The 25,971-nt window shown below is 33.7% G+C and overlaps 1 pseudogene; it reads right to left on the bottom strand.

Moving 5' to 3' along the window:
* Positions 1-18,294: 18,294 nt before the first annotated feature.
* LOC103269846 lies at positions 18,295-19,273 on the bottom strand (annotated as a pseudogene).
* Between the last annotated feature and the right edge of the window lie 6,698 nt (positions 19,274-25,971).

The raw sequence follows: 25,971 nt of genomic DNA, 5'->3' as shown, positions 1-25,971 counted from the left end.
ATGAGGTATAGAGTTTTTTAAAAGTAGACAACAATCAGTTTAAAAATGTATACTGTGAACTCGAGAGAAACCATTAAAAAATTTTAAAGACATATAATAGACACACTAATAGGGATGATAAAAGGGAGTCATACACAGTTTAAAATCAAAATAGAAAATATTATCATTTTGTCAATATTAATTCTTCCAACCCAAGTGTATGGACTGACTTTCCTTTTTATTTCCTTTAAATTTATTTCATCAATGTTATAGTTTTCATTGTTGAGATCTTTTACTTATTTCATTAAGTTTATCATATATGTATGTATGTGTAAATATATGTATATATTTCTCATGTATATGTATTATTTATGGAGTGCTGTGGCATGCTTATGGCTTTTTGCAGCCTCAAACTTCTGACTCAAGAAATTCTTCCTTCTCGGTCTCCTGAGTAGCTGGAACCACAGGGACATGCCACTACAACTGGCTGCTTTATTTATTTTTATTTTTCAGAAAAAGGTGCTGCCCAGGCTGATTTTGTACTTCTGGGCTCAAGCAGTCCTCCCAAACTGCTGGCATTACAGGCATGAGTCACCACACCCAGCCTACCCTAGGTATTTTGTTTATTTATTTATTTTTATTGCTATTAAAATTGGGATTGGTTTCTATTTCGAATTGTTTGCTCTTGGCAAATAGAAATGCTACTGATTTGTATATGCTGATTTTGTATCCTGCAAAATTACTGAATTTATTATCAGTTCTAATAATTTCCACCAGAAATTATTAGAACTGATAATAAATTGGTTTTTACAAATATAAGATCATATCATCTGCAAATAAGCATAACTTGACTTATTTCTTTTCAATGTAATTGTCATTTATTTCTTTGTCTTTCTAATTGCTCTGGCTAAGAACTTCAGTACTATGTTGAATAAACATGGTGAAAGTGGGCACTATTGTCTTGTTCCAGATTTTAAAGGAAAGGCATTTAGTTTTTATCCATTTAGTATGATACTAGCTGTGAGACTGTAATAAGTAGTCTTTATCATGTTGAGGAATGTTCCTTTTATACTCAGATTTTTAAGAGTTTTTACCTTGAAAAGAGGTTGAATTATAAACTATTTACAGATTAAATGTCATACATATCAAAATGCCAATAACATTCTTCAAATAAATAGAAAAAAAATCTAACTTTTATATGGAACCACAGAAATCCAGAATAGCCAACAACATCTTTTTGGGATCAAAAAGAACAAAGCTGGAGGTATCACAGCTTAAATTGTACTACAAATCTATAGTAACCAAAGTAGCATGGTGCAGGCATAAAAACAAACACATAGATAATGGAAGAGAGTAATGAACTCAGAAATAAGTCCACTCACTTACAGTCAACTCGCTTTTTTTTTTTTTTTTAAAAAGAAGGTACCAAACATACATTGGGGAAAGGACAGCTTCTTCAACACTGGTGTTGAGAAGATTGTATATCCACATGCAGAATAAAACTAGACCCTTATTTCTCACAATGTGCACACATTAAATCCAGATTGATTAAAGATTTAAATAAAAGATCTGAACTTTAAAACTACCAGAAAAAAATTGGGGATGTGCTCAGAAAATTAATCGAGGCAAATATTTCTTGAGGAAGAATTCAAAAACCACAAGGAATAAAAGGAAAAATGAACAAAAAGGACCACATCAAACTAAAAATCATCTGCAAAGCAAAAGAAACAATTGACAAGGTGAAGGGACAACTTACAGAATTCAACTGACAAGGAATTAATAACCAGAATATGTAAGAAACTCAAACAACTCTATAGTAAAAAATAATAATAATTCTATTTGTAAAAAAATCAAAGTAACTAAATAGCCATTTCTCAAAAGAAGACATACAAATGACCCACAGGTATTGAAAAAAAATTCTCAACATCACTAAACATCATATAAATACAAACCAATACCACAGTGACCATTATCTCATCCCAGTTAAAATGGCTTTTATTAGAAACACAAAAATAACACATGCTGATGAGGTTGCGGACAAAGGGAAATGTTTGTACACTGTTGATAGAAATGTAAATATGTTCTATATAGATGAATGGATTAAAAAATGGTACATATATGTAATGGAATATTATTTGGCCTTAAAAGTGCATTTCTGTCATTTGTAACAACATGGATGAAACAGGAGGACAATATTTTAGGTGAAATATTCTAGGCACAGAAAGACAAATATCGCATGTTCTCATTCATATGAGGAAGTTAAAAAATTGATCTCATGAAGGTAGAAAGTAAAATTATAGTTATCAGAGTCTCAGTATTCTGGGGAGAGATGAATAAAAAGGGGATTGTTAATGTGTACAAAAATACAGTGGATGCTAGGAATAACATCTAATGCTTAGTAGCACAATAGGGCAGCTATTGTCAATAATAATTTATTGTATATTTTAAAATAATTACAAGAGTGGATTTTAAATGTTCCCAACACAAAAAAATGATAAATGCTTGAGATGATGGATATCCTGATTACCCTGATTTGATCATTACATGTTATATGCTTGGATCAAAATATCATATGTACCCCATTAATATGTACAACCATTATGCACTTAAAAAATTAAAAAGCAAAAAAATAAAAACAAAAAAATACTGCATTTATAAAGCAACAAATATGAGATTTCCTCAACTATATCAATGCTTTAAATATAATTAATCTGTATATTCCAACTGAAAGGCAACGATTGTCACAGAAAATTTAAAAACAATCTTATATATTAAGCAAAATGAACTAAATTTTTTAAAAATTACATTAATCCAAAACACTTTACATATTTATAAGCTACATGTAAGTACTTTTTACTAGCATAGAATATGTAACGATCAAGCCAAGGTATTTAGGGTATCTATCACATTGAGTATTTATTATTTCAATGTGTTGAGAACATTTCAAATTTTCTTTTCTAGCTACTTTGAAAAATATACAATACAGTGTTTCTAACTATAGTCACCCTACTCTGCTATTCAGTGTTATAACTTATTTCATCTATCTAACTGGATGTTTGTACCAGCTAATCATCCTCTCTGTACACTCCCCACCCAAACATTATTCCTCTCTGTATACTCCCCACCCAAACATTATTCCTAGCCTTCTTATTCTATTCTATATCTCCATAAGATCAATTTTACTACCTGTGCCCCGCTTATTTGACATACTGATCCCAGTTTTATCCATGTTGCTGAAAATTAAATGATTTTTTTTTTAAAGGTCAAATAGTATTCCCTTGTATATATATATACCACACTTTCATTATCTGTTCATCTATTGATGGACATGGGTTGATTTCATATCTTGGCTATTGTGAATATTTCTGCAATAAATGTGTGAGTGCATGTATCCTTTGATATACTGATTTCTTTTTCCTTGGATAAACACCAGTAGTGGGATTGCTGGATCATGGAACAGTTCAAATTTTAGTTTTTTTGAGAAATCCTCATTTCCATAGTGATTGTACATTTCCCTCAAGAGTACAGAAGCATGGGCCTGCTGACACCTTAATTTCAGATGGCTAACCTCCAGGAATGTGAGAAAATGAACATCTGTTTTAAGCCAAGTTTGTAGTACTTTATTAAGTGAAGTCTAGGAAACTAATACAGATATTTTGTGCAGATATTTTCTAAAATGGCCCTCAATTTGGATGTGTCTATTATTTTCTCATAATTAGACTATGGTTTTAAGTTTTTGTAAATACTACTGAAGCAATAAGGGGCTGTTCTCACATATCACCTCTGGGGTACATTACGTCAACATAATTTATCAGGTGATGTTTACTTTAATCATGGCTAAAGTGGTGTTTTCCAGATTCCTCCAATTGAAGTTTTTCCATTTTCATGGTCGGTTATTTGGAAGTGAGTGACTAAGTCCAGTATATTTTGGAGGAAGGGAATTCATCTTCATTTTCTGAAATGGGTAATCCATCTATCTATCTATCTATTTATCTATCTATCTATCTAATATTCAGGACATTTTTGTAGAAAATATTTATTATTCCACATGTATTCATTTACACAAAAATTTTTGAATATCAAATTGACTAATTGATATCCATTGTATTCTTAGGGTTTTGGAACAATATTATTATTGACCATTTTCCCTCAGCTTTACCCATTGGTGGATCCTTTAGGGTGGCTCTTGTGTTACTTTGTCATACCACTATTTTTTCTTTTTCTTCTTTTTTTTTCCAGCAATTTGTTATGGTCTATCACTATAATATGCTCTAGCTCCATCTTTTTATTTATTTACACTGGCCCAAGAATCACTTTGTCAAAGGGCCCAAGGTCCATTTATTAGTGAGCGGCATTTCGAAACCAATGATAGGTCACAATTGGCACTTTCTGATTGGATTCTGAATCTTTTTGAAATAACTTCAGCCTGCTTTTTATTTGCTTAAGTTTTTCTTATTTTTGTTGTCAAAAAATTTTTCCACTCGTTGGTATTTTTTTTTACCCTAGGCTTAGAATCATATTTTTAAAACAAGAATTCTGATATCTTTTATTAGAAAACTATATTTAGAAATAATTTCAGATCCCTTAGTGTGCTCACTGAAGTTTTAGAACATTCACATTTATATTGATATTGTTATAATTAGAATAAAATCTATGGATCTTTACATCTGCTTTCCATTCTTTTATCTTTTTTTCTATTATTCTGCCTTCTGTCCATTTAAGTTGGCATTTATATGATACTATTTTATTTCTTCAGTTGATAGAACTTATACATTGACATAATTTGCATTTTTAGAGACTGATTAGCAGCACACAATATACACTTTAACCAATCTGCATCTAACTTTAAATAATATTTTGACATTTTGGTGTAGTATAATGTTTTCATAACAATACATTTCCAATTCCTCTCTTTCATCCTTTGTGACATTGTGGTCATACATTTTTAATTTTAGATATGTTATAAACATACAATACAAATTAACTAGGCTTGTTTTATTTATTTTTAAAATTATGTTATTTTTTAAATGTTCAGTACAAACGAGGGTTAAGTACATAAGTGGCTATCATACAGATAAAGTGTGGGTACCTTTATTGATGTTATATGCTCCCCCAGGCAGTGTCCCACTGCTACCAATCCCTTTCTCATGGTATTATGATAAATGTTCAAGATCCACTTATGAGTGAGTACATGTAGTACTCAGATCTTTGTTTCTGTGATAAATCACTGAGTATTATACACTCTAATTCCATACAGGTTGCTGCAAAGTTCATAATTTTGTTTTTCTTTATGTCTGCATAATATTCATCATGTAAATGTACATTTTTCTTTAACCAGTCCACTTTCGATGGGGAGTATGGTTGGCTTCATGTTTTTACTATTGTGCAATAAACATGCATGTGCCAGTATTTTTATTATAGAGTAATTTGAATTCCTCTGGGTATATTCCCAAAGGGGGAACTCTGGGTCATATGGAAGGTCGATTTTCAGATATTTTAGAAATTGCCACACTGTTTTTCACAGAGGTTGTACTAGTTTACATTCCCACCAACAATATAAAAGTGTTCCCTTTTCTCCACATCCTCTCCAGCATCCATTGTTTTTTGAGTTATTGATGATAGCCATCCTGACTGGAATTAAGTGACATCTCAGTGTGGTTTTAATTTGCATTTCTTTGATGATTAGTGAAGCTGAGCATTTTTTCATGTATCTGTTGGCTGCTTATATGTCTTCTCCTGAAAAGTGTCTATTCATATTTTTTGCCCATTTTTTGATAGGGCTGTTTTTGTTCCTTTCAGCACAGTGGAATTCCTTGTACATCCTAGATGTTAGACCTTTGTCAGATATACAGTTGGCAAATATTTTTCCCATTCCATGGATTGTCTCCCCACTCTCTTGATGGTTTCTTTTGCTTTGCAGAAGTGTTTCAGTTTGATGAAGTCCCACTGGTCTATCTTATCTTTTATGGCATTTGCTTTTGGTTGCCTATTCCAATTTCTGTAAGGGTCTTTTCTACATTTTCTTCTAGGATTCTTATAGTTTGGGGTTTTACATTTAGGTCTTTGATCCATTTAGAGTTGATTTTTGTGTATAGTGATAGATAGGGATCTTGTTTCAGTCGTCTACATGTAGTCAGCAGTTTTCCTAACACCCTTTACTGAAAAGGTTCTCCTCTCCCCTTTGGTTATTGGTAGAGGCTTTGTCAAAGATGAGTTGGTTGAGGAATTGAGGCTTTGCTTCCAGAATCTCTATCCAGTTCTATAGGTCTGCATGCATGTTCTGGTACCAGTACCAGGCTGTTTTGATTATTGCAGCTTTATAGTAGAATTTGAAGTCTGCAAGTGTGACATCCCCACTTTGTTTCTTTTGTTAAGGTTTGTTTTGGCTTTTCTTAGTTATTTATGTTTCCATATGAATTTCTGTATTGTCATTTCCAAGTCTGAAAAGAATGATGCTGGTAATATAATGGGAATTGCGTTGAATCTATAGATTGTCTTTGGTAGGAGGGACATCTTAATAATGTTAATTCTTCCAATCCATAGGTATGGAATACTTTTCCAATTATTTGTGTCTTCTTGAATTGCTTTGAGCAGTGGTTTGTAGTTTTCTTGTAAAGGTCTTTCACTTATTTGGTTAGAAAGATGCTGAGGTATTACGTTCTCTCTTTTTTGTAGCTGTTATGAACGGGATTGTGCTTTTTATTTGGGTTTCTGTCTGTTTATTATTGGTGTACAGGAATGCAACTGTATTTTGCACATTTATTTTACACCATGAAACTTTGCCAAAGTCCTTTATCAGAGCAAGGAGGTTTTTGACATTTTCTCTTGGGTTGTCAAGGTATAGGATCATGTCATTTGCAAAGAGGGATAACTTCCTCTTTTCCTATTTGGATACACTTGATTTCCTTCTCTTGCCTAATTGTTCTAGTTAGGACTTTCAATACAATGTTGAACAGGAGAAGTGAAAGTGGGCAGCCTCATCTTATTATGGTTTTCAGGTGAAATGCTTCCAATTTCTGTCTGTTTAGCAGCATGTTGGCTGTGGGTTTATCATAGATGGTTCTTAATATTTTGAGGTATGTTCCATCTATGCCTAGGTATTCAAGTGTTCTTATCAAGAAGGAATGCTAGATTTTATCAAAAGCTTTTTCTGCATCTAATGATATAATCATATGATTCTTGTTTTTACATCTGTTGATGTATTTATTTACATTTATAGTCTTGTGGATATTGAACCAGCCCTGCAAGCTGGGGATGAAGTCTACTTTGTCATGGAGAATGATTTCTGAGATATGTTATTGGAACTGGTTTGCTAGAATCTTGTTGAGAATTTTTGCATCTGTGTTCATCAAGGATATTAGTCTATGGTTTTCTTTCTTTGTAGGATCTTTACCTGGCTTTGGTATCAATGTGATGTTAGCTTCATAAAGTAATTTGGGGAGAATTCCATCTTTCTCAATTCCCTGGAATACTTTCAATAGGATTGGTATTGGCTCCTCCTTGATGTTTTGTAGAATTCTGTTGGAAAACCATCTGGTCCTGAGCTTTTTTTGTGTGGGTAGTTTTCTTATGATGAAGTCAATTTCCTGGGTTGTTATTGGTCTATTTAGGATCTTAATTTCTTCTTGTTTTAAACTTGGGAGGGAGGTTGTGGGCTATCAGAAGTCCTCCATTTCACATAGATTTTCAAGTTTGTTTCCTTACAAGTATACATAGTAATCTCTGATAATCTTTTGCATTTCTTTAGGGTCAGTTGTGATCCCATCTTTTGCATTTCTGGTTGTGTTTATTTGGGCTTATTCTCCGTGTTTTTTGTTTTGTTTTGTTTTGATTTTCTTTTGGTCTGTCTTGCTAAACGTTCATCAATGTTGTTTATCCTTTCAAAGAACGAGCTTTTTGTTTTGTTGATTTTTTTCTATGATATTTTTATTTTCTATGTCCTGTATTTGGGCTTTTATTTTGGTACTCTGGATTCTTCTGCTGAAGTTAGAGTTTTGGTGGTCTTGTTTTTCCAGCTCCCTTAGGTGACTTATTAGACTGTTTACTTGTGAACTTACCATTTTCTTCAGATGTGTTTGTAGAGATATAAATTCCCTTCTAAGTACTGCTTTCATGGCATCTCAGAGGTTTTGGTAAAATGTTTCTTCATTTTCATTTGTTTTCAGGAAACTGTTATAATTTCCATGCTGATCCTGGAGTTGTTCAGCATCATACTGTTTAGTGTTCATGTCTTTGTGGGTTTTGGGGTAACCTTGTTGGTGTTGATATTTATTTTTATTCCACTGTGGTCTAAGAAGTTGCATGACAGTATTTCAATCTTATGAAATTTGTTTATACTTGATTTATGACCAAGAATGTGGTCACTCTTAGAGTATGTTCCATGAGGTGATGAGTAGAATGTATAATCTGTGGTTGTTGGGTGAAATGTTCTGTTGCTATCTATTAGGTCCATTTGGTCAAGTATCAGGTTGAGATTCCAGATCTCCTTGCTTATTTTTTGCCTTGATGATCTATCTAGGGTAGATAGTGGGGTGTTAAAGTCCTCAGTTATGATAGTGTTTGAGTCAATATATTTTTTAAGTTTACTTAGTTGCTGCTTTATAAAAGCTGGTGCTCCTGTGTTTGGTGCATATATGTTTAGGATGGATATTTCTTGCTGACAAATTTAACCTTTTATACTTATGTAGTGTTGTTTTGTATCCTTTTTAATTTTTGATAGTTTAAAGGTTATTTTGTCTGATATTAAGATTGTGACTTCTGCTTTTCTGTGTTCTGTTTGCCTGAAAATTTAGTTTCCATCCTCTAACTTTGAGTCTGTGAGTGTCTCTTCTGGTGAGATGCATCTCCTGAAGACAGCATATTGTCACATCATGTTTCTTTATCCAGTTTTCCATTCTATGCCTTTTCAGTGATGCATTTAGTTCATTTATATACAGGCTGATTATTGAGATGTGAGAGTTTATCTTTGTCATGAGGATCTTATAGACTTTGCTGTTGTTTGTTTACTTGTTTGTTAGTTGATTTTCTTTTGATTTTTGAGATAATTTATATGTGTGTTTTCAATCTTGCAGTCATGATGCCTTATTGATTCTTTGTTTTCTAGCATTCTTGGAAGGAGTGTGGCTGTTCTTTTTTTCTTTTCTTTCTTTCTTCTGTGCTTAATACCTTCTTTTTTTTGTTATTTTTGAGTTGGAGTCTCACTCTGTCACCCAGACTGGAGTCCTGTGGCCGCTCCTGGTCACTGCAAGCTCGACCTGCTGGGCTCCGGTGATCCTTCCACCTCAGCCTTCCAAGTAGCTAGAACTACAGGCACATGCTACCATGCCCGGCTAATTTTTTTATTTATTGTATAGATGAGGTCTCACCAAGTTGCCCAGGTGGGTCTCGAACCCGCAGACTCAGGCAATTCACTCACCTCAGTCTCCCAAAGCACGGGATTACAGGCTGAGCCACTGAGCCTGGCTGCTTAATACCTTCTTAAGCATCTCTTGTAGAGCTGGTCTGGAGGCAGCATACACTCTTAGGGATTGACTGTCTGGAAAGGATTTTAAGTCTCCACACCAATGACATTTAGCTTAACTGGGCAGGAAATTCTTGGTTGGAATTGTTTATCTTTGAATGTTTTGAAGATTGGGCTCCATTCTCTTCTAGCCTGCAGTGTTTCTATAGATAAGTCTGCTGTTATTCTGATTGGTTTTCCCCTATAGGTAGTCTGACCTTTCTGTCTTGCTGCCTTTAGGATTTTTTCTTTCATACATACTTTATGTAAGCAAATTGCTATATGTCTAGGAATTGGTCTTCTTATTTGATGCCTTGCAGGGGTTCTCTGTATCTCTCACATTAGGACTGTCATGTCTCTGATGAGATGCAGGAAGTTTTCTTGGATGACCTCTTGGAATATTCGTTCCAGGCTGCTCTTGTTCTCCTTATCTGCTTCAGGATACCTATCAGTCTTAGGTTTGGTATCTTATTATAGTTGTACATCTCCTGAAGACTCTGTTCTGTCTTTTTAAGTTTCCTTTCTTTGTTTTTAACAGAATGGGTTAGTTCTATATTTTGGTCTTCAAGTTTTGGGATTCTTTCTTCTGCCTCGTTAATTCTGCTATCCTTGCTTGTCAGCTTATTATTTCATTTACTGTATTCTTTATAGTTTGCATCTCAGCCATTAGTTCTTTCATGTTTTCATCTTGCTTTTCTTAGTTCTTGTTCATCTCTTCCACCCATTCTTTGATCTCTGCATTTGTAGTATGAGATCAGTCAATCTGGGTGCCCTTCATTGTTTGAGTTCCAAAGTCTGTATACTGACAATCTATCCTCTTTGGACTTTGTGTGGTGCCTGTAGTTTTTTTTTTCTTTTTTTGGTTTTTCTTCATTTGTGGTGGGTTTCTTTTTTACTTTACTTCTGTTGCTCAGTGAGAAAGGGAGTTGTTTTCATTTTTTAGCTCAATCCTCTATTCTCCATTGAATAAAGCCTCTAGACTAGTTTGATTTTTGGAGCTGGGTTGGAGCAGGGGAGCTATGTTACTCCCTTGCAGATTTGAGAGTTGCATGAGGTGTGTTAGGGGCTGCTAAGATTCAAAAGCTATCTGACAATCACAATGTTTTCTGATTGGTATGTGGGCCAGCAGGAGTCCACTTCCCACCACCTTACAGTATGTCTATACAGTGGGAGTGTATGTATCTTCCCTGGGTACAAAATAACATGAAGGAAGGGAAAGGAGTTAATAAAGAATGTGGAGGGGATAACAATGGAGAGAACAAAAGAGAGAAGGAAAAAGATACAAACTGGTGAGCAGGGGGACAAGCAAAGATAAAGAAAGAGAAAAAGAAAAAGGGAGAGAAAACTAAACCAAAACAGTAACAAAAAAAGAAAGAAGAAAAAAAAACAGCATATAAACAAACAAAAACCCAAAGAAAACTAAAATGGGTAATAAGAGAAAATTTTCACACTCATATATAGCCTTATTGAACAGAAAGAAGAAGAAAAGTGGGTAAAACAGAATGAAATGTCCACTCCCAAAAAGCTATATATTTTTTTTAAAAGGTAGAGTCATGCAGACACAAAAAAATCTAAAACAAACAAACAAAAAAGCCCAAACAGCAACAACAAAAAACTTAGGTAATTCTTGAGCACCCTCTTTCAGCAGTTTCAAGACTTCAAGTTTCTTGTAAGAGTGACTCAAGCACTGTTTCTTAGTTGGCGGCAAAAGGAAGGAGTTTCAGAAGGGAGGCGCTTTCAACTTTTAAATCTGTCCTCCTGTTTACCCCTTGCAGTTGTGGAGAGGCTGGAAGGTGTCCCCGGCTGTTCTGCCTATGTTTAGCCCTCTCTGTGTGTGCTGATCCTAACATTGCCCGCCTGAGTCACCCATCTCACAGATCACTGGGGAAAGGGTGTGAGGTCATTTTAAAACTCACTCCTACTCATCCGCTGTGAGCAGAAACTGGGTTCTTAGGTTGCAGTGCAGACTGCAAATGTTTCAAATCTAACCCCCTGTTTACCCCCAAAGAGTTGGGGCAAGGCTGCAGATGGCCCCCCAGTGGATTCGCTTATGTTTAGGTCTCTCCTAGTGTGTTGCTCATAAAGTTGCCCACCTGAATTACATGATCACTGGAAAAAAGGGTGCTGGGTCACTTTAAAACTCACTGCTATTTTGCTGTGATCTAGGACTGTTTTCTTCTGCAGGGCTGCCATGGCAGAGTGCAAATGCTCCAGTTGGGGGAAGGGCATTTGGGTCTCCTCAGCTGGGTATTCTAGTAGGGCTACTCTGGTATATTTTCTTGCAGTTCGTGTTACTGGTGTCTGGCCTGGGATGAAAGCTGCAGTAGCAGGTGGCACCTATTGCAGGTGATTTTCACCATTTTAATCCTTTTTTCTCCCTTTCTGGGTGGTGCTTTAGAGATAGTGCCTGGCAGGTCCTAGCAGCGGTGCAGGGCAGCTGTCTTTGCAGGAGATCTCGGTCCTCTCCTTTCCATATCTCCACTCAATCAGACATTCACACAACTTTTGCTGACACCCTAGGGAATACTGATTTCTTCATCCATTCGTTTTTGCAAAGACTCGTGCATTCCAACCACCTCTGTCACATCTTAGAATCCCCCCCAGGCTTGCTTTAAACAGACAGTTCTCTTTTAGAAAAATTAAAATATTTAAAAAATTCTCTTCATTTAGTCTAATGCCAGCTCTTCATTTCTTTGCATGGATCCAAGACTTGACCACTATCACATTCTTCTGCCTGAAAAACTTTTCTTTAGCATTTTTGTAGATTAGGTCTTTGGTCAATATATCATTCAATTTTCATTTGAGTTTTTTGAATTTTTCTTTACCTTTTAAAGGGTATCTTTTGTTTAATATGGAAATCTCATTTGTTTTGTTTTGTTCTACTTTTTTCAAAGAACTTAAAGACTTTATTACACTGTCTTTTCACTTTCAAGTTTTGACGCAGAGTCTGCTATGATTATTTTACTTGTTCCTCTAAAACAACCCCACTTCTGTCAGTCTTATTGATTTTCTCTGTATCTTTGGTGTTCAGTAGTTTGAATATAAAATATCCACATTTATGTATTTAGTAATTATCTTGCCTGGTGTTTTCTGTATTTTTTAGATCTGTGATTTTGTGTCTTTCATCAATTTTGAAAAATACTCAGTTATTTTTTCCTTTTTTTAAATTTTAAAGATGTGGGATACAATTCAGGGTTAGGTACACAAATGTTCATTATGCAGGTACCATTGTTGATGAGGTGTGCTCCTCTTCCTGAGGCAGAGTCCCACTACTACAAATCCTACTTCCCCACCCCCCTCCTGGCAGTTTCCTGCTACTGCCAATTTTCTTTCATATAATATTATGATAATTGTTCAAGGTCTGCTTATGAGTGAGAACATGTGGTACTCAGTACTTTGTTTCTGTGAAAGATCACTCAGTATTATAGACTCTAAGTCCATCCAGGTGTTGTGAAGTTCATGATTTTGTTTTTTTTATGGCTGCATAATATTCCACCATGTATGTGTACCACAATCCCGCAATCACCCTACTGGGAATATATCCAGAAGAACTCAAATCACTCTATTAAAAAAAAACTGCACACATATGTTTATCACAGCATTGTTCACAGTAGCAAGAACATGGAACCAACTGTGCTGCCCATCAAAAGAGGACTGGATTAAAAAAATACTCAGTCATTAATTATTTGAATATTTATTCAGGAAATTTTGCATTAATCCAGTCAGGAGTTGGTTCAGTTTCATTTGCTGTTCGTATAGTTACCCTCAGTCATCACAGATTTCAGATTGCTTTAATACTTGGGTTTTGGGTGGGTCTGCCAGAGGATTTTTCTGAATATCTGTTTCCATTTGGCTAGGGTCTTCCTGTTTGACTTTGGCTCTTCCTTTTGCATTACTCCCCAAAAGAATCTTTTGCCACTCTGTTGACTGTATTTCACAATTATGATTACTCAATGCTTGTTATATTATAGAGGTATAGAGAAAGAAAAGCATTCTTGATATTCTAAGTAAATCTCAGTCCTTGGGGAGTAATGTGAGTTTCCACCTCCAGTATTTGGCCTTCTCAAGTGTTTCTGCCCTTTGTCCAGATGATATACTTAGGTATCATTTTGTAGTTATTATCAGACTACCTCCCCTTTGTGGTTACAGAAGTACGTAACTTGTCAAAAATCATTAAACTGCACAGTTAACAAAGGTATGTCTCACACTATGTAATTTATATCTAATTTAAAACAACTATAATGTTAAAAATGACAAAGAGGCATTTCAATCTTATGATCAAGAGATTGACTTACAAGAAAAATAGTAAAGTTATACTTTTTCTTTTATAACTTACAGGTTTTGTGTATATATACAATACTATATTATCAGATTCTAAAAGACCAATAAATATTAATTGAATGAATAAATACATCATTCAATTTATGGTGACAAAACATTAAATCACTTTTTCTGGATAAATATTGGATTAGTAGGTGTTATTAAGGTGAGTATAGACTCAGAATTGATTTATGTTTTCATTAAGATTTAACTAGAATTGGTAATTTCATGCAATATTTTCTATGATTCTGCCTTCAAAATATAGTCTCGTTTTTACTGTATGTTTACTTACATCTAATTAGGTGTTAATGATTTGTGTTTTTATTGAGTGCCAGCAAGAATTAATTATTTTTAAATGGAGTGAGAAACTGGAAATTGAAGAGCTTTATAATTTTAGTATCTTTTTTAGAAATATATGTGGTAAAATAAATAGAAAGTAAGGAAAAGACTTTGGAGATATTACCTTAACTTATTGTTGCCAAATATAGTGCACGTATATCTAACTTTTATACAGTTAGCCTTCAAACACAGAAATAACTCCATCAATATTATTTGTTTTTACTTTAAATTCACCTTCATAAATAATAATTAATATGTTCAGGCTTTCCTTTTAAAGGAGGCAATATATTACATTCACTTGTATAGTTCCTCTACTTACACAGAGCCTTTTGTTGTAGGAGTAATATATACTTGGGCACTTAGAGTCACTCTGAGAATGAGAAAAACATCCAAAATTTATATCTCGTGTCTCTAAATGTGCAGATTGTTTTAGAAGGGTCCACATTTAAGTAGAAGGGGAATTGCCTGTAGAAACAGTGACTCAGGAAATTGTAGTGAAAGAGCACAAAGTTTACATTGTAGACAATTTTCTCTTCAGAAAATCTATGGAAAAGTATTATAAATAATGGAAAGTGGACACAAGTTGAAGAAGAGAACATTAATTGGATCAATATTGATTGAAATACTTCAGTAAATTTGGAATATGAAAAGATGGCAATGTGTTGATATAGTTAGGTAGAAGAAGCTGATACTTTTTAGATTTAAAAAAGAAACTGGTTAAAATTGTCTTCTAAAATCTCTATCTCCGTAAGGATAGAATCTTATGGATGAATAGTATAAGAGAGAACTCTTAGAATAATAGAGAACATAAACACACACACAGAAAACAGACGGTCTAACACAAGGATTTTGAAACAACCCCCACTAACTAAATGTAAGGTGGATTTGTAATTAGAAAATAGTCAAATATTGAAAAAAATAATATTCCTCAATATAAAAACTAAGAAAGAATTACTTCAAGAAACGGAGTCTACCTAAAAACAGTAGAAGAACATTTCAAAACTTCCCCTTCCTTTATCCTCAGATTTGGAAGACAGGATGTTACATTTTCTTTTTTAATAAAAAATTAACAGCACTTTTCTATCCCAGTAAGTTCTGATATGTGAAATACAGTGATGTTTGAGTACATGATTATGTATCTCCAATATACACAGTCATGTTTTTAAAAGAAAGTATGAAACTAATGAATATTGTTTGGTGAGCACTGCTGGTAATTTACTGGATTGTGATATTAATAGATATAACAAACATATGCAAGAATTTTGAGCAGAAATATTGGGAATATACCATGTTGATGATTCTATTTTTTATTGATTCCTTTAGTTCAGAATATCAAATAGACAGAAGGGATAGTGGAATATGTCACATACACACACACACACACACACACACACACACACAAACTTGTAAAGGCATAATATTTGGCCTTACAGGAATATACTTTTAGAGATTTGGCTGTGACAAAAGAGCAAATAAAGAAAGAAGAAATATAGAAAACATAGAAAAGCTATGAAAAATAAGAAGAAAAATACATGGAAAACAACTTATTCAACACAAAAATAAAAAGAAACTCAGAAGAAAAAAGAAAGCAAAAGGGAAATCACAGAACAGGAATAAAAAAGGAAAAGAAATAAAGAGGAAAAAAGGAAAAAGCTACTTTTTTGTGACCTACCTTCATTTCTATTGCAAATTGAGATCTCTTTCATTTCTATGGGCTACTGAAGTTAGGAAATCTTATCTAAATCTTACATCTGCCTTAGGTGACATTATTTAGTGTCTACCAAGTTGATTCCCAGCTCTGACATAATTTCAGCAAATATGGCTTCTTCTTAAGCTTTGTTCCCTCCTTTCCACAGACTGGTACTCTTTAGTAAGCCAGCCTTAAATATACATCCTACTTGGTTCCTGATTCAAGCCAAATTTTGTTATGTGGAGTTTATATTTACAAGGGTACCATATTATGATTTGATCCTCTATTTTCCCTTGTAAAAATATCAAACTTATTAGTAAGTCAAAACTTAAATATAAAATGCTCATATACACACACATAAAGAAAAGCCTTTTCTGAAAAATATTAAATCCAGGAGAAATTTTAAGAGATCATTTGCAAGTTCAACACTATTGATATACATATTAATAGTTACTGATGCTAGTACATATTTATAGTAAAAATAAAATATAAAGACATGTAAAAAGCAATTTACTTATGGAAATAATAAGACAATATTTTAAAAATCAAAATGATAAGGAAAGACTTAAAGGGAAGTTAATAGAAGTTCTACAAAGATGTAAATTATCTTATAAGTTTATAAAGAAAAAGCCAAATTCATAAAAGTTCATGAATCTCATGTTGCAGCAAATCAAAGTGGTGATAAACAGGGAAAAGAAACATTAAAACCTCTCTCAAAATGTAAAACATGACCAAAAAGAACTTAATGGGTGCAGGGGAAAAAATGAGAATCCAAAATGAGAAACTTAAGCATTACTTCAGGAGGAAAAATAAACAATGCAAATGTAGAGAAAACACAGATAACTACACAGAAATATGGATTATAAAGCAAGGTATAATGACAAATATAGATATAAAGATAGATGTTAGGATAGACATATGCTAAATAGATGATAGACAGACATAGACATACATAGAAATATCTTATCTTAAACCATAATAAACAATGTGTAATAATTAGATGCAAAAATTAAAAATAAATATTATTCGACTGAGTTAAAAAAGATAATTAGAAAGAAATACTAGTAACCTCCATGAAAATATGCATAGCATTCCTTGTAAATAGAGAACATTTCTCATTATCTACTTTAACAAAAAGCATGAAGCTTCTCAAAAAAATCTAACAGCATATTAAAGAGTGTTGCTAAGAATTATTTTTCAAAAATTAAAGATATAATAGTTCTAGAGATGGCATTTATTTATTTAACAAATGTTATTGAGCATCATTGTGTATCAGATAGGGTGCTAGGCTTTGAGAATAATGTGTTGAAAAAATTACAGCCCTAACTTTCACTTAGTTTGCATTCTACATGTGAAACAAATAATTTTTATTAATATAAGCTATAAAGAAAAATTAAACCAGCTAGAGAGAGAATTATGGGAGTTTTTATCTTAAAAATGAAAATTTAAACTGTAAAATGGGTTTACGCATCAGATTGTCAAATTTATATATAATATATACAACAGTTTTGATGATTGTGTTGACATACATGAACTCATGCATACTGAATAAGAGTGCCTCTTAAGAAAGAGGGATTCCTCAAGGCTTGAAGAATATTAATAATTATTCAGAGCAGACATTTGGAATACAAAGGAATCAGTAACAGGGGAGTAAAGGGGTATGTGTAAAAACATACTAGTGAGAGAATATAAGGTGTATCACAAGATGTAAAACAGTTTTGTATGAGTTAAAAACATATAATTTAGAAGTGTCAAACATAGGATTCAGTTGTGCTCCTAGAGTGATACAGAGCCAATCATCTCTGCCTCCTAGGATGGTTTTAAAAATATTTTTAAATAGTTGTTACTTATCCCTCAAATTTTTCAGTTCAACGCCAATTGATAAAAAGCTGATATTGCCTAGATGTTACTTGCATAGAACTTAAATTTTAAAATCTAGATCCAAACGTTCGCTTGCTGTGTGATACTGAGCTATTCTATATCAGCTGTTTAAATTAGCTGTTAATACCAGACCTCTTTTCTAAATTTAAAAAAAAAAAAAAACTTTGATTTATACTAGCATAGAGATTTGGAGGTATTTTTTAGGAATCATCATTAAGACTGAACATAAATATTTTCATTTAGGTTCACTATTATGTTTCTGGAAGCAACACATATTTTAGTACAGTTATAAGAAAGGAATCTTTTCTAGAGATTTATAAAATAAAATTAATTAATATTTAAAGAGTTTACAAATCCATGCTAGAGAAACAAAGAGATATCAGATTTTCAAGATGAATTCATAGTAAAATATTTTAAGGGTGAAAAAATTCAGAGAATTAAGTTGAAAGAATAAAGTGGTTCTGAAAACACCATTAAGATAATAAAAACTTGGGAGTAGATAAAATGGGTATCTATGGGTGACTATCTTAATATCAAAAATAAAATAAAATGGTGTGTCAAAGGGTAGCTGATATAGATTATAATTTTAATAAACTAGGTATTCTTTTATAAAAGTCAAAACTATTATTTCAAAGAAGTAAATATATTTTTTTTTTACTATATTCTTCAGAGCTTGCTTCACTTGTTTATTTCTTAAAGTATATATATAAGGATTTAATACAGGTGCAATTGAAGTGCTGAGAACTGCTACTCCCTTATTTAAAACTACCCTTTCCTCTGCAGAAGGTTTAATATACATAAAAATACAGCTGCCATAAGAGATGGAGACAACAATCATGTGAGAGGAACAGGTAAAAAAAGCCTTCTTCCTCTGCTGGGCAGAAGGGATCTTCAGAATTGTTCTTATAATATTTGCATAAGAGTACATTACCAGTGTCAATGTAATTAGCAGTGTAATAGTGGCTAAAGTGAAGCATAGCAATTCTATGACCTGTGTGTCTGTACAAGAGAGTTTCAGGACAGGAGAATAATCACAGAAAAAGTGGTCAATAACATTGGCATCACAGAATTCCAACCTCAGGCCCATGGTAAGTCCAGGAGAGATTGTTAACAAACCAGCCAACCAAGAGGCAACAACCAGCTCGTTGCAGACTCTCTTGCTCATAATGGTTCCGTAATGAAGGGGTTTGCAGATGGCCACATAGTGGTCATAGGACATGGCAGCCAACAGAAAAAACTCTGATACACCCCAAAAAATGGCAAAAAAATAACTGCGTTACACAAGCATCATATGAAATAGTTTTATCCATAGTTATGATGCTGACCAAGAATCTAGGGATTGCAGACAGATATCAATGAGATTTCTAAAAATGAAAAATTCTGAAGGAAGAAATACATAGGTGTTTTCAGATGGAATCCAGCAAGGTGAGGAGTATGATAATCAGATTTCCAGTGACACTCAATAAATATGTTAGAAATAGAAAAATGAAAATTACAGTTTGCCAGTTTCGGTCATCTGTCAGTCCTAGAAGAATGAAGGTTTTCACCACTGTATGGTTTCTCATGATTAAATTACTTCTGAATTCCATCAGATCTAGAAAATATAAATAGGCTGTGTTTACAATGCTTCACTGAGTACATTGATTTAAAAGTGATATGAAAAACCAAATAACTCAATGAGACATACACTTTTTTTTCTTCCATGGTTTGAACCATTTTACCTATCAGTCACATCCTCGAACTTAATCCTACTTATTTTATCTCTATTTGTGGATACTCATTTCCTTCATTCTCTTTTTGTATCTTTTTTACTTTGGTAAAGAGTGTCTTTATTATTTCCTGTTATAAGTTTCTCAATGTGTCTCTGGTTTAAAGTTGAGTCCAAGGTGCTAACATGTAACTCCTGCAATCTTACTGAATCTACCAGAAAACATTCTTTAGATATGCTTCATTAATCCCTCAATTGATAAAATAATCTCAGTTTCTTTCAGAAAGATAAATCTTTTCTGCACACTTCTATATTTTAATGAACTAATTAAGACTGAATTTTTGTACTGGATCTTTTTAATTAATTTATTTCATTTTATTTTTTATTTTAAAGATGTGGGGTACAATTCAGGGTTAGGTATACAAATGTTCATTATGCAAGTACCCTTGTTGATGAGGTCTGCCCCCAACTCCCCAGGCAAATTCCCACTACTGCCAATCCCGCTTCCCCACCCCCTCCCGGCAGTTTTCCTCTACTGAAATCTTTTTTAAATGACTGTTTTCTGATGATATAGTTCTGGTTCGTCTTTGGGTGGTTTGGTACTTCCAGTTAGAGCTTTTTCAGCAAAAAGAGCATTTAGAAATTTTAGTACTCTGTAAATCTCAAGTTAGCATATAAATGTGAAATTGAAATTTTACATGGAATTTGGAATTTATTTACTCAATTGTTCAGTCAGCTTCAACTTCATGGGAAGATTCAACAATGTAAGAAGTACACAATACTTTACTTAGTATAAAGGAAGATATACCAGCCAAAAGTATCATGATACTTTTCTAACAGACAAACTTAGAGACTCTTTCAGACATGTACATAAATCTTTAATCATGAGATAAACAAATACTTTCTTTGTTTTTTGAATTCTGAATTTAATAAGTTTAATCTTATGAACACACATTCAGAATAAAATGAATTTTATAGCAATTGCTGTGTACATAAAATAACAAAATACTAAAATCACTCACCGTCCATGAATTCCACAAGTGTGTTATTTGCTGATACATTGTGAATTTTTTATTTTTTATCATTAACCAAAGATACTATGAATAATTTTTTCCAAAAAAACCCTATTTCTGTCTAATTCATATTTTTTGTTTCCTAACACTCAACAGAAATTATTCACATTAAAATCCAGAAACGTTTAAGAATAGACATCTGTGGATCTTTCTCTCTCTCTCCCGTCAACTTACATATGACATTTTCAAACATTTTATTTTTGGTTTTTTTTCCAAATAAAATGAATTATATCTGAGTTCACCTGAACTTAAAGTCTGAAATTCTGAATTATTTATTAGATTCAAAATAGTAGCAGGTTTATTTTAAAGAAGGCCTGAAACTTCCTAGAGTTTCTCATTGCATCTTGGTTAAAAAAAGCTTTTGTCACCACAGATCCATAGATTTATCTTTGTTCCTTAATAATAAAAACTGTATTTACCCAGAACTTATATAGATCTCTGGGGATTTTTGTGGGGATACTAACTGACCATTTTCATAATTAACTCTAAAAATAGAAATAAAATAGCACAAATTATTAACAGTCTAGTTATGCTAGCTATAGAGAAATCTGAAAAGTTAATGTTGAAATGAAGTCTAATTCCTAGAGTGGGACTAAAAGATTGTATAGAAAACTTTAGACTTTGAAGTGTTTGAGCTGGTCTAAAGAAATAAAACTATAACGTTTTAATTCTTCATTCCAAAAGAAAAACCAAGACAGAAATGTTGACATTTATCTAACAACAACATTGTCTGTAACTTCTAATTCACTGAATATTCACAAAATTGACTCATATTTTTTTGAGATTATGTCTTAGCCTCGCCACACAATCTTATAGCATGAAATATTTATTACATACCAATATAGCAGCTAGGAAAACAATGGCATAATTGACTTTGTAGCAAGTAACTAATACTAGAAAAAATAACTAAAATCCCTTTAAAAAATCTATATTTTTGTCTACATGTCCCTTAAACCATGGAAATTATGTAGTAATACATTAAATATGTAAAATTCATCACCTCATGGAATGTATTCCAAGATCGGCCACATCCTTGACCATAAATCAAGTATAAATAAATTTCATAAGATTGAAATACTGTCATGCACCCTCTCAGACCACAGTGGAATAAAAATAAATATCAACACCAACAAGTTTCTCCCCAAACCCACAAAGACAAGGACACTAAACAGCAGAAACACTAAACAGCTTTCCAGCAGAATTCTACAAAACATATAAGGAGGAGCTGATACCAATACTATTGAAAATATTCCAGGTAATCAAGAGATCCAACTCTCCCCAAATCACTTTATGAAGCTAACATCACACTCGAATATCAAAAACAGGTAAAGATCCAAAAAAGAAAGAAAACTACAGGCCATATCCTTGATGAACATAGATGCAGAAATTCTCCTCAAGATTCTAGGAAACAGGATCCAACAACACTCTCAAAAATCATCCACCAGACCAAGTAGGCTTCATCCCCTGGATTCAGGGCTGGTTCAATACCTGCAAGATCATACATTTAATTAAATACATCAACAGATATATCTAAAAAGAATCATATGATTATATCATTAGATGCAGAAAAAACTTTTGATAAAATCCAGCATCCCTTCTTGATAAAAATCCTTTTAACACCTAGGCATAGGTAGAACAAACCTCAAAATAATAAGAGCCATCTATGATAAACCCACAGCCAACATATTGCTGAATGGACAGAAATTGGAACTATTTCCCCTGAAAACAGAACAAGATAAGGCTGCTCACTCTCATCCCTCCTTTTCAGCATTGAATTGGAAGTCCTAGGTAGAGCAATTAGACAAGAGAAGGAAATCAAGAGTATCAAAATAGAAAAAGAGGAAGTTGTTATCCCTCTTTGCAACTGACATTATCCTATACCTTGAAAACTCAAGATAATCTGTCAAAAATCTACTTGCACTGATAAAGAACTTTGGCAAAGTTTGGCAAATAAATGTGCAAAAGACAGTCACATTCCTTTAAACCAACAATAAACAGAAACCCAAATAAAAAGCACAATCTCATTCACAATAGCCAAACAATAATAATAATAATTTAATACCTTGGCATCTTTCTAACTAGGGAAGTGAAAGACCTTTACAATGAAAACTACAAAACACTGCTCAAAGAAATTCAAGAAGACACAAACAAATGGAAAAATTTTCCATGTTCATGGATTGGAAGAATAACATTGTTAAGATGTCCATCCTACCAAAAGCAGACTACAGATTTAATGTAATTCCCTTTAAATTACCAACATCATTATTCTCAGATGTGGAAATGACAATACAGAAATTCATATGAAAGCATAAAAGACCGCAAATAGCCAAAACAACACTTAGCAAAAGGAACAGTGCAGGAGGTATCACACTTCCAACTCCAAATACTACTATAAAGCTACAATAGTCAAAGCATATAGACCAATGGAATGGGATAGAGACCCTGGAAGCAAAATCTCAATTCCTCAACCAACTCATCTTTGACAAAGCCTCCACCAACAACCAATGGGGTAGAGGAGAACCTATTCAGTAAATGGTGCTGGGCAAACCGGTTGACCAAAAACAAAAGACTGAAACAGGACCACTACCTATCACCAAACACAAAAATCAACTCTAAATGGATCAAAGACCTACATGTAAGACCGAAAACTATAGGAATCCTAGAAGACAATGCAGGAAACACCCTTACAGAAACTGGAATAGGCAACCAATTTCTGATAAACACTCCAAAAGTGAATGCCATAAACGATTAGGTAGAAAAGTGGTACCTCATCAAACTGAAAAGCTTTTGAAGAGCAAAAGAAACCATCAAGAGGGTGGGGAGACAGCTCACTAAATGAGAAAAAATATTTGCCAACTGTAAATCTGACAAAGGCCTAACATCCTCCTGGATAGATTTACAAGGAACTGAAATGTGCTGAAAGGAAACAAACAAACAACCCTATTAAAAAATGGGCAAGAGATATGAATAGACATTTCTCAGAAAAAGACATATGAGCAGTCAACAGATACATGAAAAAATGCTCACCCTCACTAATTATCAAAGAAATGCATTATTCACAATAGCAAAAACATGGAACCGACCATGCTGCCATCAAAAGTAGACTGGATAAAAGTATGTGGTACATTTACACGAAGGAATATTATGCGGCCATAAAGAAACACAAGATTATGAACTTTGCAGCAACCTGGATGGAATTAGAATCTCTAATATGAGTAATTTTTCACGGAAACAAAGATCTGAGTATCACATCTAGTCACTCATAAGTAGACCATGAACATTTATCATAATACCATGAGAAAGGGATTGGCATTAGTGGGACACTGCCAAGGGAAGGGGGGCACATGAAATCAGTAAGGATACCCACACTTCACCTGTATGATGATGATGTATGTACCTAACCTTCATTTGTACCCCACATTTTTAAAATAAAATATTTTTTTTAAAAACCCTAAGCCCAATGTAATGTTATTAGGAGGTAGGAGGTAATTAGGTCCTGAGGGCAGAGCCCTCATGATTGGGATGACTGGCTTTATAAAATAAACCCCAGAAAGCTCTTTCCCTCTCTCTGCCAGAAGATACAATTTGAAGACTGTAGGCTTCAACTCAGAAGAGAGTCTTCACCAGAACCTAATTATGCTAACACCACTATCTCCAACTTCCAGCCTCCACACTTGTCAGAAGTAAAATTCTGTTTATATAAATAAATAAATAAATAAATAAATAAAAATAAGTAAAATTACAGGAAAATAAGAAAAATAAATATTTTGTTTATTAATTATTAGGGAAACTATATTAAAATGTGCAAACATTATTTAAAAATTTTAATTGGTAACAGAAAAAGCTAGAGAGAATTTCTACAGATAGTAATATCAGTAATTGATTAAGATATATGTGGAAAAATATTTTATGGGTAAGGATTGATTATTTTTATGTCTAAAATTTAAATGCTAAACTACAAAAAAACTGTTTCACTTTTTATGTAATAATACATCCTTTTCATATGAGCTTTGAAAACAGCATAGGAGGACAAAATATATAGCAGAGTTTGGTAAGGGAAGCAAATCTATTATGACTCATAATAAATTGGAATATATTATGGGAGAAAATACTTTCTAAAGAAAATAGGTGAAGTTATGTACAATTGTGTAACCAGTGAAGAAGCATATGAAAAATTGTTCTTCAGTTTCTGGTGATACTTCTGAGGGTGTTTTGCAGAAGGCAAGTCAGACAGCTCTGAAGAAAGCCAGATATGAAGCAAGGCGACGTCTTACTTTTTTTTTTAGTTGGAATCTCACTCCGTTGCCCAGGCTGGAGTGCAGTGGCACACTCACGGCCACCCCAGCGTCTACCTGCCAGGCTCCAGTGATCCTTCTGCTTCAGCCTTCCAAGGAGCTGGAACTACGGGTGTGCACTACCACGCCTGGCTGATTTTTTAATTTATTGTAGAGATTAAGTCTCACCAAATTTTCAGGGCTGGTCTCAAAGTGCTGGGATTACAGGCTGAGCCACCGAGCCGAGCCTGACATCTTACTTTTAAATATGACAGATTACTGCAGAAACAATGCCAACTGGAGAGTAAAATTCCAGGAAAAAACCAAAAACAAAAAAGACAACTTTCTGAGATTCCACCAATATCTACTGATGTATTGTTTTTATGTTTTTTTCCCATTGAGATCATTTGCTATACCTTATAAGTTTATAAATTTATGTATATATAGGCAGTCCTGTAGAGTTGAAGTGAAGATGGAAAAATTGATGAACTTTAAAAAATGTCCAATTTTATCATTAAAGACTCTTTTCCAATTTTAAAGCAATGTAGAATTGGAAGCTAAAGACTTAGGAAGATTCAGTGGTCTTCTTCTCAAGAAATTTGCCAAATTTTGAAGCTGAATAGAGCAAGATTTTGAAGAGATAATTTCTACATTTCTGAAAAGCTTACAAATGTGCCTACAAGGCCTCGTGCTGTAGCTCAAGTCTGTAATCACAGTACTTTGGGGGGCTGGGGCAGACAATTGCTTGAGGCCAGGAGTTTGAGACAAGCCTATGCAATATAATGAGATCTCATCTCTATTTTAAAAAACAATTTTTTTTTTGAAAAAAATAGCCAGGCATGGTGGCATGTATCTGTAGTCCCAGCTACCGGGGAGGGTGAGGCAAGAGGATTGTTTGAATCCAGGAGTTTGAGGCTACAACAAGCTGTGATCGTGTCATTGCACTCCAGTCTGGGTGGCAAAAGCAAAAAACAAAAATGCCTACAGACTCTCAGTATCAAGAAGATATATGTCAGCCAGGCTCAGTGGCTCAACCTATAATCCCGCGCCTTTGGGAGGCTGAGGTAAGTGGATTACCTGAGCCCGCGGGTTCGAGACCCACCTGGGCAGTGAGACCTCATCTCTACCAATAAATCAAAAAATCAGCCGGGCGTGGTAGCACATGCCTGTAATTCCGGCTACTCGGAAGGCTGAGGCGGAAGGATCGC

The sequence above is a fragment of the Carlito syrichta genome, unplaced genomic scaffold, assembly GCF_000164805.1.
Source record: "Carlito syrichta isolate Samal-C Ts95f unplaced genomic scaffold, Tarsius_syrichta-2.0.1 Scaffold309503, whole genome shotgun sequence".
Taxonomy (NCBI): Eukaryota; Metazoa; Chordata; class Mammalia; order Primates; family Tarsiidae; genus Carlito; species Carlito syrichta.
This window is presented reverse-complemented; position numbering and strand designations above follow the sequence as displayed.